Raw genomic sequence first — 14109 nt, forward strand, 5'->3', positions numbered from 1 at the left:
ATTGCAGCTCCTGGACAAAGCAGTGCTGCTCTCCTCCTTTCCATGGGCTGCTTGCTCTTACTTCTGTATCACCCCTTCTCACACACAAGCACAGCATGGCTTTGTACTATGGCTGCGTGTTGCAAACCACACCAAAGAGCTAATCCAAACAAAAACTAACTCCATAGAAATAAAGTCATCAGCCTAAGTTAACAACCAGACCTGCACAGCTCCACAAACATTTGTGTGGGCACAGGGAGGGGCTCCAGCAAGAACACTTCTCCCAGTCAGCATCAGCTGGCCGGGTTTGATAAGGACAGCACCACTTTGAGGGAAGGCTTGGGTAGAAGGAGAGAAACAACAACTTGGAGCTCAAAACCCCCCTGGAGAAAAGGGAGGAGTGAAAGCCCACTCATTCATGACAGCAAAGCAAGAGAGACATCTACCATCACACATCCACAATAGATTTTCTAACTTCAAAGGTTTCAGAAAGACTGTTCCTTATGCTTGAAACTTCTGCTCTCTTCTCTGGACATAGCAAAACTAGTAACCTTTCTGCTGAGGGAACATCATGCCTCAGCAATCAGTAGAAGGCACTGCTAGCAAAAGTATTCATTTTCAAAAGCTTTATGAATGTCTTGGATTTTAGCACCTTTACTAAATAAAAACAATAGGATACATAAACCAGATTTTGATATTTTAAATTATCACAACACAGCAACTGCAGCAGAACCAAATACCTCATGTAACAAGGTTTTATGTCTAGCTCCTATGCTTCTGAAATATTTCATTATGGGAGTCAAAATAAAAACTGTTTAGTGAAAGTTAAGTAAAAATTCAGGCCTCAAAACTCAGAATGGAAAGGGGGATGTATCTGGTCATCTACGTGCTCCACAAACACAGAAGGGTTTTAAATTATACATTTAAAAAGACAGGTGAGGCAGGTGAGCTGTTGGATTTGCTTTTTACTGAAGAGAACACATGGAAGGCATGGCACTCTGTCTCAGGGAGGATGATGAGCGAGTCAAGAGTTTATGGGTTGGGATTAAAGAACAGACCAGCAAGGGTGAACCTCTGTGTTTGTTACAGGACACCAGATCAGGAGGAGCAAGCGGATGAAGTCTTTTACAGACAGCTGGAAGGAGCCTCACAGTCACAGTCCCTGTTTCTTATGGGTGACTTCAGCCACCCCGATCTCTGCTGGAGGAACAGCACAGTGCAGGAGGCTCCTGCAGAGCACCGATGACAACTTTCTAACACAAGCGGCAGAGAGGCCAGCGAGGAAAGATGTGCTGCTGGACCTCGTACTAACAACAAAGAACTGACTGGGGATATGAATGTTGGGGGCAGCCTTGGCTGCAGTGACCATGAGATGGTGCAGCATAGGATCCTGCAATGAAGAAGCAGGGTCCTGAGTAAAGTCCTAAAGAGACAACTGATCTCTTCAGTGATCTTCTTGAAAGAATCTCATGGGAACATACCCTAGAGGGAAGAGGGGTCCAAGAGATGTCGTTAATACTCAGGGAACAGCACAGAAGCTGTTCAGACACTGACAGCACTCAAGTCTATGCCGACCTTAACTTGAAAATTTCTACTGTATTAATGCAATCATAATATTGAAGTACAAGTAGTGTGAAGCAGAGGACCATCAAATACATGCCTAGCAAATGACAACACAGCAATTACTAATATTACATGCATTTCTAGGACAACCAACATTACAAGCCTCGTTGCATGGGAACAAACAGATAAGAATCAAATGCATGCGTTTTGCCTCTTCACACAAGGGATTACAGGCTCACCTTGGTTCACTGTGAACATGTTCAGAGACAGAGGAAGGAACAGTCAGTCCAAGGCCTGGCATATGTCTAGAAATGCTGACTAGACAACAGGCTGAAAGACAGTTAACATCCCCTAAAATTCACAAGAAGTACCAAAACAGCCTTCACTTCCTCACAGCAGTAATAATTAGATTTCTCTCATCCAGCTCTGTGATACGTTCACCTCTGCACAAGACCGCACATTTATTTGCACGCAAAATATTCTTTTGACCAGCTACAGGACAGCCCAGACACCTCGAAGGAACTACATTACTAGAATCTTCTTGCAAACTGAAGGAAACTATTTGTATCTGACATATTTAGCTGCTCTGAGTTTTTCTGCAAGCAAACACTACTGTAGATCTATTCCCAACCTCAGTTCTGTCCCATGGACATATACTAAAGCTAAAAATAAACAGGAAGAAGAAAACTTCTCTCTGCTGATCTAGCAAAGAAAAAGAAAATCTTCAGCTGACAATTGGGACATTTTATCGGTAGTTGAATGGGATCCCTCTTGGTAATTTCTTCTAACATACCTCTAACTGAGGCTTGTGGGTCAAAAGAAACAACAAGGGGAATGAGCTACATAGCCAATTCTGTCGGGATGCTTAAAATTAAGTGAAATATTATGCAAAAAGACTCTTGACAGACATGCACCTACATCCTTGAACATTAAAAAACACACAATCAGAGAAAATGTTGCCACAGCATGTAGCACTATGTTACACCCCCCACTTGAAAGCTGGTAATAGATTGTTATCGTGGGTTACTTTTGATAGGTGCAAAAAATCCTGTCTTTTATTACAAGGCAGTTTAAAATTAGTTGGTTATAATTGTATTTGACTCCATTAGCAAACTTCTGCTAGAGAGAAAGAGTTGGCAGCAGGCTCTGAGCACATCACCAAGAGATGAGAACTTGACACTGGTTCTCTCTAAAAACCTGGACAAACATGCTTGTCTGGCTCATTAGTTTTATCTGTATCATGGAGGTATTTTGATTATTAATATTGGTAGGAATGTTTTCAAGGCTACAGAAGTGTTGTGCTGTGACTTGCCCAGCGTTATCCTAGATACCCTGGAACCTGCCTAACACATTACAGGCAGCTATTTACCCAGTGCTAAAGTGCTATAGCATATATTTAATTAACTTAATCTTCAAAAACCTCTCTCACTGCAGTCACTTTTCTAACCACATAAATAAGAGATTCCCGACAGAATTGCTAACTGTTACAACATGGTCATTTATAACACCACACAGTGAACAAAAGCCTTTTTGGGGGAGGGTGAGTGGGAAATGCAAGATATTCCAACATCACAACTGCAGCAACCAAACACTTCAGCAAAAGTTAATGAAAACTTTTCTATGCAAACCATAAATAGAGATCCAGGAGGAACTAGTTCAATCTAAAGTTTCCATTTTGAAAGTATTTTAAAATACCCAAATTCAAATTGTATGATTTTTTCAACTGGTTTAAATTTTGAACAGCTTATTTTTTTTCTACTCTATTCAGCACAAGCTTTCTGCAGACCTTCATTAGAAATTTTCAGCAGATCTAATAACCACAAGAGCTGATGAGCTGTTCTAGTTAACATACAATCACAGAAAGGTTTGGGTTGGAAGGAACCTTGAAGATCATCTCATTCTGACCCCTCTGTCATAGGCAGGGATGCCACCCACTAGATCAGGTTGCTCAGGGTCCCACCCAACCTGGCCTCGAACTCTTCCCAGGATGGGGCACCAGAACAGTATCTGACTTTACCAAAAAACCAAATAAGAAGACTATATACTCTATTTGCTATTAATAAATCCTAGAGAAAGAGGTTAGGAGACCTTTTTTCCTTTTTGCTCTTATACAAGGTGCTTTCCTGCCATACCCAGAAATCAGTATTTTAATATCTGTGCTAGGATATCATGCTTGCTTTGATTTGGTTGGTTTGGGCTTTTGTTATTAAAAATTCATGCTTCATTGCTGGAAATGGCAACTGTATTCTATTTGCAAAATTAACTGCGATCAGAGCTGACAGCAGCAAAAGCAGGCCATCTCACCAGCTTGACAAGAGCTTTTTTTATTCTTCCTTTGGCCCACTTCACATTTGACAAGTAACAAGACATCTGTAACACAGTAACAAATGCTCCAATTTATTCACCCAACCTAAACATGTGGACTGCAGTGGCTGCCTCTTTGCCAGAAAAGGCCATGCTACTCCTTTCCCATTTGTCTGTCTGCTAATTAGGCTAGAACAACGACCTATTGTAGGACTCATCCCCCAGTTTTATGTATATGCATGAGCATGCACCTGCATGTACAGACTCAGTCTCATTACAAACAACTCTGGAAATCTCTATACTTGTGGGGAGAAAATCAGATACACTGTAAAAACAGGAAAGATTTTAGCTCTGCTCCAAAGAACAAAATGGTAAGTGCTTTTTGAAGCGAGTTAGAAATACTTTGACTGCAGGCAACTCCTTTACGAGCTGTTTGAGCACAGCTACCTCAGCACTCTTGATAAACTAAAAAGATTTATCAAAAAAGCAAGGGATCTTGTTGGTTGCTGCCATACAGTGAATTACCTGGCAAAGTTTCAGTATATGGCGAAAGGGGGCCAGAGTACGGTTCTGGGAGAAAACATGGAGTGTATGAAAATTGGTTACACTGCCATGCTGTTTAATAAGCTTTCCAATATTCAAAACATCAACAACATCTTGCACAAGGGTTTAACTTCAGTCACTCTTCACACCAAAAGAAAAATGATGTAATGAAACCAACAGATTTAAATCAGCAAAACTCTGTAAAACCCCCTTTGTGGTCCTCAACCTCCCCCAGAAAACAGTAATATTTAAGGAGTTGAAACAAACTTTAGCAGTACCTAGAAATACATGGAAATTTTTTTATACTTTCTCCTTGGTTACCTTACTAGAGCCAGTTGCAACACGAACAGCACTATGCATTCCAGTTCAGGCCTTTATTTATCTTCCAGTCTGAGAGGAAGACACCACTGCTGCTTCTGACTGTGTGACAGTGGTGGGCTGTGAAAGGCTGGCCATGTACTCTCCAACTGGACACTGCACATGCAATTTAAAACCAAGGACTGTGCAGTGGGAGTGTGCAACCAGCAAAATAGAAACAGGAAAGGTTTCTTTGCAAGAATGTTTTGAGTGGCTACATTCAGGCAGGACTTGATTTAATTGAAAGGTAAGTAGGCATAAGGAAAACTAACAATTGTGACAAAGAAAGGAAATACCAGAGCACTTACGTAACTCATAAATTACATCATATCTGTCTGCATGTTACAGTGAAAAGCTATTGTCTACTGTTTCTTCCATTATCACAGTAGCAGACTTCTAAGTTTCCCTGAACCAGAAAAAACACCTACAAATCAGAGTTTTGACACATTCACACAGCCACCAAAATGTAATCCCACAAATGGAATATTAGTTAAACTGCACAGCTGATAAGATCATTAGCACAAAGCAGCTGACTAGGACAAAAGTAATGCTTCTTCCAGAAAAAGCTGTTGCAACACAGAAAACACAGTTACCCTGTTCTAGTTTAGGATGGAGCTTCTGTGAGACACGTTCAGTGTGTACATACCCAGTATTACACTTGTGAGCACACAGCTTTGCAAAGTTACTACTGACAGAGGAGAAGAAAACTCTTAGGAAGATTTACTCAAAACAATCACAACTGCACTGGCAGTAACCAGAACCAAAGGTCAGCACAGCCATCTGGCTACTGCTTTACCAAGCAAAGAAGCTGCCCTTACACACAGGTTTCATCCAAAGACCTCGAAGCACTTGAACAGCTAAGTCTTACCCTGCCCTTGGGTCTGTCTATGCTCTGTGTGCTTTAAAGGGAGAGGAGAGGAGAGGAGAGGAGAGGAGAGGAGAGGAGAGGAGAGGAGAGGAGAGGAGAGGAGAGGAGAGGAGAGGAGAGGAGAGGAGAGGAGAGGAGAGGAGAGGAGAGGAGAGGAGAGGAGAGGAGAGGAGAGGAGAGGAGAGGAGAGGAGAGGAGAGGAGAGGAGAGGAGAGGAGAGGAGAGGAGAGGAGAGGAGAGGAGAGGAGAGGAGAGGAGAGGAGAGGAGAGGAGAGGAGAGGAGAGGAGAGGAGAGGAGAGTTGGAAATGTTAAGCAGTAAATCTGACTGTTCCCTTATGGATATCATACTCCCAGCTTCTACTCTTTATTAAGGAAAAAAAATTAACATCCCTTTGCACGGAATTCTTAATAACAGTTCATTGCAAGCCATAGGAAAAAGGATGGGCCAAGAAAAAGTCTGTCAGAAATCCCTACTGCTGGAAAAAGGGTGGGCTTTGGATTGTGGTGTTCCCTTGCAAAGCACAGTTTTAAAGTTTACATGTACCTACTCTCTGCTGGAGACACAATTCCACTGAGTAAGGAGTCACTGACTTTAGAACTGACATCCATTTTACCACGTGCTTTCTGTTAAAGAGAGTTTTGGTACTAACACCTCAAATGCACAGAGACAAGAATCAAAAATTCATTACAACTCAACAAGATACATAATTTATATATATAAAAAAATGAACAGAAATACAGTAGGTTTTCTACAATCCCACTTCTGTTGACTTCTAATTGCAGATGTTTCCTATTCAGCAAGAGACCTTGAACATATTAAGTTTCTCTACACTGTTGTCATCCTTTACACAAACAGAAATAAATACTTTACACCCCACAAACCCTCTCTGAGGCTGAAAACTGTATAATGCTTTGAAATTAAAGCATTATTTATTATGTGCCAAGTCTGATGGAGCCCCAGAAAATTCAATTCTGAGATGACACAATCAAGAAAAAACCAAAACAGCAAAAGAAAATGAAACAAAGAAGATACCAACAGCTGCAAATTAGGGTTTGTGAATCTAGGGAGAGTCTCAATCTCACTGCTGCTACATTGACGCAGTAAAACAGAGCTCAGCCACCCAATGCTGGAAGAGGCAGCCAAGCTACAGCAGCTTAGGTAGTTATCACTGTGTCTTGGTGATGCTGCCTGTGTTAGCTCCCAGCACATAGTGAATGCAAGATAACAAAGTTTACACGTAAACCTTTTCAGTGCAGACCCAGGGTGTGGTTCTTTTGCAGCATAAAACCAGATTCAATCCAGAGATTCAACAGTGCTGAAAAGGGAGAGTGGTGCTATTTCCTTTATACATACACACACCAAAAAAAAAACAAAAAAAACAAAAACCCCACCCAAAAAAAGGAAACAAAAATCTCTAACCACAAAAATAAGCTCTAACTAGACAGTGTTTCAGAGTCCTGGAAAGTAGTCATCAATTTGAAACATGCACCAACAAAGCTTGAAAAGAAAGTTTCATTCACCATAGCACAGGAAAACCACCGACAACAGAACTAGATGATGTGGCAGACCTTCAAGAATGCTCCTCACTCCCTCCAGGTTTGTTCCTTATGGCATGTTTCTAATGGCTTTTATCCAATGAAATTATAAATAAGGCCATTTCCATATGAGGCTATTTAATTTTGTCACTAGACAAAGTAGTTCCCATTTATAAGCGTGAAACTTGCTATGAACAGAAAATAATAGTCTTTTCATAGAAATCAAATAAAACCATCAACACAACTAAATAAATAAAATTCAATAAAGCAAAAGGGAAATAAATAAAATAAATAAAGCAAAGGGAAAACAGACTCAAACAAGATCTACACATGAATGAAAGGGAAAAAAAACACTCATGAAATTTTTGTGAAATGGAGTAGAACAAGAAGAGGGAGCCTCTAGATTTCCCAGACTCTCAGGTACCCATTACTGGACAGTTTCTACTTACGAACTTGCAGTTTCAACAAGTCCTCGATAAGCAAAGGAAGTACAATGCACCTTTGGGAGTGCAATAGGGAGACAGGGAGTGAAGAAAAAGTCCTCCAGCTTCTGGATAATATCTCCCTATGGTAGTCAAACTCCAGGCACAGGACAGAAGACACCTAAGAAATCAAAGCATCTTGCAACCAAAAGACCATAGTTTTCCACAGTTGCATTTCAATCACAGAGCTGTCAACAGGGAGAGACAGGTATCCAGTCAGCTGTCAAAGTTCTAGGAAATAAGGCAAAACACAGTTTTCTTTTATTTTTTTATCTCCTGACAAACAGATTAGGACATGAAGGCTGCTTCCCAATACAGCTCCAAATCACTTCTAGAATATTATCAGAGTTTATCTATTGATACACCAGGTTTCTCTTCCAGCATCTTCCAAGTGCTAGAAGACTGCAGACAGTTATTCACACAATGCCAGCAGAAACTTTATCAGGTACTTGAATGAATTGATTCTACAGCAGTTATCCCAAATAACAAATATCTCCCTGACCCTTCTCTTTCTCAAAAAGGCTGATCTCCAATTAGTGGTTGATCGACTTAATGAGAAAGTCTGGATTAATCCATACTGTTCCTCTTTATTTATGAGGAAGACATGCTATCGAAGAAGCCTTTCCAGGTGGCTAAATGGTATGGGGTAAGTACTTCACAATGAAGGAAGGTATTTGTCTGCCTGATTGTCTTGCTTGGAGGCTTAGTTGCTGTAATCAGCTCATGATTGCTCACCAAGGAACCACAGACAAAACATTTAAAATGTATGATGTGCACCAAGAAATACACAGGAGATGAGAGGAAAGTGCCTTAGCATTTCTTCCTTCAATAATCTCCTATCTCCTGCATATAAAAAAAACCACTATATGCCCTGCAGTATTAGCCAGCAGGTTCCAAAACCACTGTTTTTTATTTTGCAATGTGCAGAATGGCAAGGAGAAATAAGACACTGGGGATAGTAGCCAACCCTGATCAACTGCTTCAGCAACAGGATCAAGGATAGATAAGGGAAGCTGACTCTTCAAACACCTGAAGCAAGCACTTTCTTCTCCAGTTATGAAAACGTGGGGGCTTTTTTCTGGTTTTCATTTGGGAAAACAGAATTTCCTCATTTATTTGAGAAACTGCAGCTGTCACACCTTCCTGGCAGAAACCCTACAACTTCTGTCACCACACAAGACTAACTCACAGCCAAACTCTCCTATTTTCAAGCAAAGAACAGTTGTCTTCAACTGGAGAAATACCTCTGGTGAGTTGAGGTCAACGTGCCACGTCTCAAATGGCCACTTACATTCTGACATAGCTGGGACAATATTATTGCAAAAAGCAGCTGGCTAGTTACAACATCTAGACTGAGACAAAAGAAACTATAAGGAGCCAGATTTCTGGGAAGTACCTATCAACTGAGCTACATTTGAGGAGGAAGAACAGAAGAGGGAAGAAATTCTCCTTGTTATCACTTTAAAACAACCAAACTCCCTCTACTGAATAAATAAAAGGTTCTAAAAATGAGTAACTTTTTTAGTTTGAGTCATGTTATGCTTAAAGCTCAATATACAGCAGCAGTTCTCATGCTGGCTTTAAGGAACACTCATGCTGATGCACAGCAAGAGTTTAATTTCCACATCTCAAGCAGTGTAAACCCTCCTTTCTGTAAGGGTAGATTTGCTGTGGTAAAGAAGCCACCAAGATAATTGTGAATTCAAGTACCTGTCTCACTGTCAAACCTGCCAGCTACCTCAGCATTAAGGCAAGTCACTAGCAGGAGTCGATGCAATCTTGGATATTTATCCTCAACATATTTTTTTGCACAGCCTTAGGAAGAGACCCCTTCTAGGAGCAATCCATTACCAAGCATGGCACAGATAGCATCAGCTCACAAATCTGTCCACAGTACATGGGCATTTGCTTTTTCTGAGTTCAGTAATAATACCAGGGTAAGCAGCAGCTAAAGTACCATTACAATATGGTTGCTTTTGCGGCCAAATTCTTTGTCTTCTGCTATGGCAGAGGATCATTTATGTTTTTATAGCCCTTCCTGGAGACAGTTTTGCTCAGTCTACTTAGAATCATAGAATATCTCAAATTGTAAAGGACTATTGAGGCCAACTCACTGTTCTTTGCAGGACCACCTAAAACTAAACCCTATGACCAAGAACAGTGTCCAGACACCCCCTGGCTTAGATCTGTACTGAGCCAATGCCTAGCGTATTAAAGGAACCTACTTTAGTTGGTACTGCCCTTACTTCCAGGCATCCCTCCTTTGTGCAAGCTTTAAAACATCAGAAGCATTTCTCCAAAACTATGGCAAACTTGGATGTCACATTTGTCATGTACTCCTTGCATGGCATGCAAATACATCTATACCTCAACCACCCTTATGCCTTTTTACCAAGAGGTCTCTCACATTGCTTTCAAACACAAGAAAGGGAACAGAATCATGACCTTTCCCAACACAAATGGAAAGACAATAAATCAGAGTAAAATTAAATCTCCAAGAGATTCCAGTGTCACAGAAAGGCTTGGCTTGTTTTGGTTTGTGTTTCTATGTGGAAGCAAGTAAAAAAAGGTTCCTCTTAATAGAGACCTAAATTTGGTTAGAGAGGAATTTAGCTATGTAAAATGGATCAAGAGTTAATGATACCCAGGCCATATGAAATTGCTGCAATGAATTTGCATAATGAGTAAAGTAAAATTCTGTAGCATTTACTGAAATATTTTATCTATATACTGCAGCAAGCACTACACATTTAATGAGAAGCAAAACAAAATCCTGAAAAATATTTATTTTAAAACTAGGGGTACCCAGGTTCCAGAAGCTGCATGGATCTGGACTAGTTCTGACATTGTGTAGCTCTGTGTCCTTGCTGAAGTTAAAAATATAGAATAAAAAAGAACATTAGCTGAAGTCCCAGTTTATCCTACTTATTACAGCTGCACAGCCATAGAGCCAAGCTAGTAGAGACCTGGGAGAGCAAGGTACTGAATATTCAAAATATTTTGCAGGCATCAGCCCTGGATAATAGGTTCTAAAATGCTATCCAATTAATTTTAGTTCATATACAATTGACTAACTTGATACTGTGATATCAGAAAATTATGTGCAATGACAGTAAGAACCTTTGGGAAGGCAACACGGACAGGCAGAGGGAATTTAGGAAGTCAGAGCGACTGCTTACAGGAAATATATCCACTTAGAAGAAAGATGAGGCTTTTAACATTCCTTTAGAAGGCCTGCAATGATAGCTGTATGCCAGCAACACTGCATGCAGCAGAAAGAAATTATATATGTTCCAGAAACATAAGAGAAACATGTTGCTGAATGCTGTTTACAAAAACCAGCTCAGTCTTGGAAGGATGTAGACACATAGCTGCTGTACAAGAGCCTGGGATCAGGGTTTAATCACAGTTAGCTGGCAAGAGACACAAAAAACATCTAGAGGTGCCTGAATGTGATTAAACTGAACCACATGGTCAAGTCACAGAAGGAAGGAAAAAGCAGGGAGAGTCATCCAATATTTTGAGACTGCAGCTTTGCCCAGCAAAGCAAAACAAACCTGCTCCACGAAAGCAGAACAGGGTGCAAAGATCAGGCTCCATTTCATCTGGAAACATTCACTTCAAGTGGTACAAATTATACCAAAGGTGCACCAGAGCTGGAGTGAGAAACAGATAATTCACGTCATTCACTGCACACTGTGGAAAGCAAGAAGAATGAGGAAGGTGAATCTGCTCATAAGAGGTGACAGGTATCACTTGAAGACTCTACTCTGCAAGGTAAAAATTGGAGACGAGACATAGCCATTAATACATCTGTCTTTCTCAAAACACTTCAACCTACTACTGGCCCAACAACAGAACTCACTAAATCCTAGGACAGGAACCCCAGGACAGAAGGAGAAGGAACAGCTTCTTGAAAGGAGACATTGCGCATGAACAGAAGATTCGTGAATCAAAATAATTCTGTTCATAAAGAAAGTAAATGTGAACCTTAAACAATGAAAGAAAGAAAAACTTCAGGATAGTCCTAAATCAGCAAAATTACTATAAGAAGGTCCCCAAGCCTGTGAAACTTCCACCCTTTTGCTCTGCTTTCAGCTGGCCTATTTGCTGGTACAATTATACATCCCTTCTAAGTGACTGCAACCAAAGTTTGGTTCCTTTCTCAAATATTCACGCAATTCCTCAAGTTAGCTTAGGAAAGGCTTTCAAACAAACAAACAAAACAAACAAAAAACCCAAACAAAACACAAATCAAGAAAACTACCTGGTCTAAGAATTGAAGATCCATTTAGAGACATGAAATTTCACTAGTCAGTTATTCTTCAAAGTTACATACAAGGTGTTACCAGTTACTACTGAGTAGGCCACTCTCCACAGGCACAATTAGAATCATCAGACTCTGATGGGCTTTACAAACTGTGACTTCATTACCTTCTGTGCCAGCAAGATTAGGTTCAGATATCTCTCTAAAATAACGTATTTGACACATGCAACAAGACACCAGTGGTCCAGTGCAACCTCCTAAGTAATTTCAAAGACCAGAGCTTGAATGTTCACTTCGTTAAGAGTACATGGTCAGGAGCAGCTGACATACTTTCCAAACTTATAACCCCTTTGCTTGTTGATATGGGAACTTCAAGGAAGTGCAGAACATTTTCAAGCCAATAGAGGAAAACAGACTTAGCACCATGGGTCTGCAAAACAATACATTTACCTTCACAAAACAAGTACACATTCCCAGAGAAGAACATATACTTGATGCCAGTTGCTATCCATCTATCTGATATCCATTATTAGTGATGGATATTTACTGTAAAGCTAATTTTTTTTTTATTCAGGGCAAGTCTTTAGAATCAGAGAGAAAGCAAGAATGAATCAACACCAAAAGCTAAAACTACAGGGAAATGAGCTATTGTTTTTAAACAGGCACAATACTTAGGGTTCCAGCATATCAACAGTTAGTTTAGTCGAAGTATAAAATTCCAGAGTTTCATTACAGACAGATGTAACTCAGCAAGGCAAATACTGGCACAGCCTGTCCTTGAATTCATATTTTTTGTTAATTACCTAGGCCCTTTACCACTTGTAAAGAGCTATGGAGTGCTCTCACCCGAACATTACCAATGTATGTATTCTTCAATATTCAAGAGAGCTGAAATCACCTAAGAGCCCCATGGCTTTTCTGCTCAAGAATTCTTTCCAACAGATATATACAGTAACATTATACAGTTATATTTGCACCAGTAAACTCCCCATGTGGACAGGGATTTTGAGAACAGAATGCTTTTTACTTCTGCAGATAAACCCGCAGCAGCTTTTGTGTAATTCATTTAACAGCCTGAAGGCAAAGAAGCTCATATGCCCAAGTCACTCTGTACTTTTGCACCTCTGCCCAAGCCAACAGGGAACAAAATGAAGAGGTGGTCAACACCCTTGGATCCCGCTACAACATCACTACAAAGGGCTCGTGTGGAGAACAAAAAGTCAGTTCCTTGCAACCAAGGAGTTAATAGTAAGATGGGAAAGAGAAGCACATGGATGTTGGCATAAGGCAGACAGGGCAACAAAAGATGTGGAGCTTGGGAAAGAAATAATCCATAAAACTGAACCAAAAAGCCACATTCTTATGCAAAACCAGATTTCCTGTTCTCATCCCACTTTTCTGCCCTCCTTTGACAGAAAACCCTTGGCAGATTGTCTGGCCGGACAATGGAAAGGTGAAAGCACAGTATAAGCAGTTGCTCCTGCTTGTGCTATCTGCCAAAATGCCAAAAGCAGGCTGACCTTCATTCCCACTGGCAGAAACATGAGGTCAATATGAACGTCTAAAAAGGTTGTCCCGAGCATTCAGAGAGGTTTTTTTTAAAGCTGTGAAAGGGAAGCTTTCCAAAGCTGGAAGGAGGAAAGGGAAAAGTCTCTCAGCAGCTGCAAAACTACCTTATAAGCCTTTCAATTACAGCAGGATGAGCTAATAAAGCCGGCCCTTAAACCCTGGAGATTCAGTGTTTAAATTGTGCTTCTAGTTCATAAATGAAAGGCATCCCTTATGCTTGCTCTAGTACCCAGAGGAATCAAGCCACATCAGAAAATGATTATACTATTTGACTAGCCTCGAAAATGCACTGGAGATAGGCAGCAGAGTCAGCAGAACACTCTCCAAATCCTTGCTTCCTAGTGCTCTACCACAGTGTTAGCTGCCTGCTTTTGTAAGATGCGTCTTTAAAAGAGACTTCCCAGTCAATGGAAAAAACCGAGCTTTCAAAGGACACCACAAGGCTCATTCAACCTGTGGACACAAAACATGCACCTAGTTACACTTTCTAATTACAGCATACACTCTAGCTGTTATTCCCTCAACAGCTTTTTATTGGTGATACACAACCCTCTCCTACTGCTCAGGGACACGGACAACTCACCTAGAACAGTATTTTCTCAGTTATCTCAACAACTCAGCCACCACTACTTTATCCTTG

General features: G+C 40.6%; 1 protein-coding gene across 2 annotated transcripts in view; it reads right to left on the reverse strand.

Annotated features, from left to right (window-relative positions):
- LRP5 (LDL receptor related protein 5) overlaps nt 1–14109 on the reverse strand; it is a 135688-nt gene that overhangs the window by 68146 nt on the left and 53433 nt on the right. The gene's annotated exons all lie outside the window — the stretch shown is intronic.

Source organism: Corvus cornix, chromosome 5 (assembly GCF_000738735.6).
Source record: "Corvus cornix cornix isolate S_Up_H32 chromosome 5, ASM73873v5, whole genome shotgun sequence".
Taxonomy (NCBI): Eukaryota; Metazoa; Chordata; class Aves; order Passeriformes; family Corvidae; genus Corvus; species Corvus cornix.